This window comes from Otolemur garnettii, unplaced genomic scaffold (assembly GCF_000181295.1).
Source record: "Otolemur garnettii isolate 467f Iridium unplaced genomic scaffold, OtoGar3 scaffold00135, whole genome shotgun sequence".
NCBI lineage: Eukaryota > Metazoa > Chordata > Mammalia > Primates > Galagidae > Otolemur > Otolemur garnettii.
Genome location: NW_003852530.1, coordinates 4,382,038 through 4,387,325, shown reverse-complemented (window position 1 = coordinate 4,387,325; position 5,288 = coordinate 4,382,038). Strand labels below are relative to the sequence as shown.

At 39.5% G+C, this 5,288-nt stretch overlaps 1 protein-coding gene across 1 annotated transcript in view; it reads left to right on the top strand.

Moving 5' to 3' along the window:
* The window catches only part of RHPN2 (rhophilin Rho GTPase binding protein 2), a 74,261-nt gene that overhangs the window by 14,825 nt on the left and 54,148 nt on the right, over positions 1-5,288 (top strand). The window lies entirely within an intron of this gene.

The window sequence follows — 5,288 nt, the reverse complement described above, 5'->3', positions numbered from 1 at the left end:
AAAAAAAAAAAAAAAAAAAAGTAGCCAGGCGCTGTGGTGGGCGCCTGTGGTTCCAGCTACTTGGGAGGTGGAGGCGGGAGACTCACTTGAGCCCAGGAGCTGGAGGTTGCTGTGACCTGTGATGCTACAGCACTCTACCCAGAGGGACAGCTTGAGGCTCTGTCTCAAAAAACAAAACAAAACAAAATTGATGGAGAAATCAAATCTTTTGCAGATATACAAGCACTGACGAAATTTGCCACAACCAGACCTGCTCTATAAGGAAATACTTAGACCTATTCTCAACATGGACCACCAGCAAAGTAAACACCCAAAAGCGAAAGGTTAAAACTGAGCTTCCACAATGGCACAAAGGATCAAACTACACAATGGACTTTCCCAAAATAAGGTGAATAGAACTCCACCACACTTATCAATTCTCTCAAAAAATGTCAATGTATTGAAGTCACTACTGAAAGGGCACAGGCTGGATGATTAGATAAAAAAGCACAAGCCATCCAAGCCTACCAGTGGTCTCCAGGAAGTATACCTAGCCTTGAAGGACAAATCAAGACTCAGGGTTAAAGGATGGAAAACAGTATTTCAAGCAAACGGAAATCAGAAGAAAGAAGGGGTTACAATCTTATTTTCAGATACAAGTGGATTTAAAGCAACTACAGTTAAGGAAGGCAAAGATGGACACTTTATACTGGTCAAAAGAACAATACAAGAAGATATTTCAATTTTAAATATTTATGCACCCAACTTAAACGCTCCCAGATTTATGAAATAGACCTTCATGGGTCTGAGCAATATGATATCCCATAACAGCATAATAGTTGGGGACTTTAATACCCCTCTGACAGAACTGGACAGATCCTCTAAAGAGAAACTAAACAAAGATACAAGGGACTTAAATGTGACCCTAGAATAAATGGAATTAATATACATATACACAACACTTCACCCCCAAGCTAAGGAATATACATTTTTCTTGTCAGCCCATAGTACATACTCCAACATTGACCACATCCTAGGATACAATTCAAACCTCAGATAAATTAAAGGAAGAGAAATTACACCTTGTGTATGCATTTTTCTTGTCAGCCCATGAAGCATACTCCAAAATAGACCACATCCTACAACATGAATCAAATCTCAGCAAAATTAAAAGATTAGAAATTATACCTTGTATCTTCTCAGACCACAAGGCAATAGAAGTGGAACTCAACTCCAACAAAAATGTTCATCCTCACACAAAGACTTGGAAATTAAAGACTTGAAGATAGTTGGATTCAGGAAGAGATAAAAGAGGAAATTGTTAAATTCTTCAAACATAAGGACAATGAAGACACAAGTTACCAAAATCTATGGGATACAGCAAAAACAGTCTTAAGAGGGGAATCTATCGCATTAGATGCCTACATTCATCAGCTCTTCGGAGAATAGTGATATATTTTCTTTTCCATGTAGTAAAATTAGATCCTTGTCCATGAGGGTGGTGATCACATTTATTATAAAGTTAATATCAAATCTATTTTGTAAATCAAAATGTGACTGATGCATACTGATCTCTCTGTAGTAATTCTTAAAAATAGTTATAGTAATGCTGCTCCCAATGTCAGTTTCTTGGGATAGTTAAATCCCATTACACAGCCTGTGTTTTCTAAATTTCTTTATGAACTATTTACATGTACAATTAAATTGGGCAATGGCCACTTAGTCTAGGCCAAACATTACGATTAGCAGTGCATGGTTTAACTGTTATGTGTTTTTTTTTTTTTTTGAGGGATACTTCAATTTACTATTTGAGCTAAAATATTTCACTTATAGTGTAAGAAATAGATAATATTAAATTGCCAGTTTATGACAGATTCTGCTAATTTGGGTTTTTTGGGTTATGTTTTATTAGAAGACACAATAAATCAATTGCATACTATTTTTACCTTTTTTATGTTTTTGTATGAGAAACTTACATGCAAAATATATGCTTTGAATATATGCTTTGTGGACACTTTGCTACTGTGTTGAATAAGAAAGTGAGTTCAAAAAAAGATAAAATATGCTGTCTTTAAATAGGATGGATCAGGGTTTGAAGGGAGGGCCTTCTTCTATTGGCTTGAAATTGATATTATTTATTAACATTTCTGAGAAATTACTAGTAGGAACAGAATTGTGGCACACCTCTTAAATTCATCATGATGGTTTAGTATACCAAGGCTGCAGTCTCCAGCCTCTGGGCTATGGACTAGTTCTGGTCAATGGCCTGTTAGGAACCAGCCTCTCAGTAGGAGGTGAGCAAGCAAAGCTTCGTCTGTACTTACAGCTGCTCCTCATCACTCTCTCATCACCACCTGAGCTCTGCCTCCTGTTAGGTCAGCAGCTGCATGAGATTCTCCCAGGGGTGAGAACTCTACTGTAAACTGCACATTCAAGGGACCTGGGTTGTGTGTTCCTTGTGAGAATCTACTGCGTGTGATCTGAGGTGGAGTGAGGGGGTGATGCTAGCCCTAAGACTGTCTAGTTCAGGGGTCCTCAAACTTTTAAAACAAGGGGCCAGTTCACTGTCCCTCAGACCATTGGAGGGCCCCGGGACGAGTCAGCTGCTAAGCAGGACAGGCAGTGGTGGCAAAAACACCCAGCAGGCCGGATAAATATCCTAGGTGGGCCGCATGTCGCCCATGGGCCGTAGTTTGAGGACACCTGGTAGTTGCAGGAAAGCAAGCTCAGGGCTCTGATTCTGCATTATGGCGAGTTGTATATTATTTCATTATGTATTATAATGTAATATTAATAGAAATAAAGTGTACAGGCTCAGTGCCTGTGGCTCAAGCAGCTAAGGCGCCAGCCACATACACCTGAGCTGTCAGGTTTGAATCCAGCCCAGGCCCACCAAACAACAATGATGGCTACAACCCCCAAATAGCCGGGTATTGTGGTGGGCACCTGTAGTCCCAGCTGCTTGGGAGGCAGAGGCAGGAGACTCGCTTGAGCCCAGGAGTTGGAGGTTGCTGTGAGCTGTGATGATGTCATTGCACTCTACCCAGGGTGACAGCTTGAGGCTCTGTCTCAAGAAAAAAAAGAAAAAAAAAAGAAATAAAGTATATGGTAAATGTAATACACTTGAGTCATCCTGAAACCATCCCCTAATTCCCCTGGTTTGTGGAAAAATTGTCTTCTGTAAAACCAGTCCCTGGTGCCAAAAAGGTTGAAGATTTCTAAACCCAGGAATCATCTGGGAAATTGTGATCAGTGAAGAGTCTATGTTTTTTCTCCTCTTCTCTTGACTACTTTTGGATTTATTTATTTATTTATTTTTGAGACAGAGTCTCACTTTGTCACCCTTGGTAGAGTGCCATGTTGTCACAGCTCACAGAAACCTCAAACTCTTGGGCTCAAGCGATTCTCTTCCCTTAGCCTCCCAAGTAGCTGGGCCTACAGGTGCCCATTACCATACTTGGCTATATTTTTTGAGATGAGGTTTTACTCTGGCTCAAGCTGGTCTTGAACTCCTGAGCTCAGGCAATCCACCTGCCTCAGATGGATTCTTCACCTGCCTCCCAGAATGACTTTCCTTTTTTGGTATACTATATGTGTGTGTGTGTGTACATATATTCACTGTGCATGTATATATATATGTTTTATACATATATTCATATACTTATAAAAACTATGTTTTTTATATATACATATACATATGTATGTTATGTATATATACGTTATATATATATGTATATACACACACAATGTTAAAACTATAACATGTACATAAAATGTGTTATTTTAACTATTTTAAAATGTACACTTCAGTAGCATTAATTTCACTCACAATTTGTGCAACCATCACCACTATTCTAAAGCTTTTTTATTCATCATCCCAAACAGGAACGCTGTACCCATTAAATAATAACTTTTCATTCTCTTCCCACCACAGCCCCATCCTTCTGTCTTTATGAGTTTGTCTAGAAATTTCACATAAGTGGAATCATAAACTATTTGTTTTTTAGATCTGCCCTACTTTACTCAACATATTTTCAAGGTTCCATCTGTGTTGGAGCACGTACCAGAACTTTATTCCTTTTGAAGTCTGAGTAATCATCCATTGTTATGTAGATACCATTTAGTTCATCTGTTGATGGGCAGTTGGGTTGTTTTACCTTCTGGTCCCTGTTTTCTTCTGACGTTTGATAGTTGTAGGTTTTATATTTAGGTCTTTGAATTAATTTTTGCATACAGTGTAAGGTAAGGATCTGATTTCATCCTTTATCTGTGAATATCCCGTGTTCTCAGTACCATTTGTTGAAAAAGATGTCTTTCTGCCATTGAATGATTTTGGCACCCTGGTTGAAAATCATGTGAACATGTGTGGTTGATTTCTGTTCCATTGGTCTGTACGTCTGTTTTGGTTCACACAGCTTTGAGGTAAGTTTTGCAGTTTTTGGCAGAGGCCAGGTTTGAACTCGCCTCCTCCGGTGTATGGGGCTGGCATCCTACTCCTCTGAGCCATAGGCGCTGCCCTTGAGGTAAGTTTTGAAATCAGAAAGTCTGAGATTTCCAACTTTGCTTTTCTTTTTCAAGACTATTTTGGAGATTCCATATGAATTTTAGAACAGATTTTTCTTTTTCTTTTTTTTTTGAGACAGAATCTCACTATGTCACCCTTGGTAGACAGCTGTGGTGTCACAGCTCACAGCAACCTCTAATTCTTTTTTTTTTTCTTTTTGAGACAGAACTTCAAGCTATCCCCCTGGTAGAGTGCTATGGCATCACAGCTCACAGCAGCCTCCAACTCCTGGGCTCAAGCGAGTCTCCTACCTCAGCCTCCCAAGTAGCTGGGACCACAGGTGCCCACCACAATGCCTGGCTAATTTTGGGTGCAGCCATCATCATTATTGTTTGGCGGGCCCGGGCTGGATTTGAACCTGCCACCTTAGGTGTATGTAGCTGATGCCTTAGCCACTTGAGCCACAGGCACTGAGCCCAACCTCTAATTTTTGGGCTTAAGCAATTTTCTTGCCTCAGCCTCCCAAATAGCTGGGATTATAGACACCCACCACAACACCCAGCTATTTTTGTTGTTGTTGCAGTTGTCATTTTTTTTTTTAGCTAGCCTGGGCCAGGTTTAAACCCACTGGTCTTGGTCAATGTGGCCTGTGCTGCAACCACTGTGCTATGAGGGCTGAGCCAAGAATGATTTTTTAATTTCTACAAAAAAAAAAGTCATTTGAATTTAGATAGGAATTGCACTATAGATCTCATTGGGTAGTATTGACATCTTAACAATCTTTTTTTTTTTTTTTTTTTTTTTT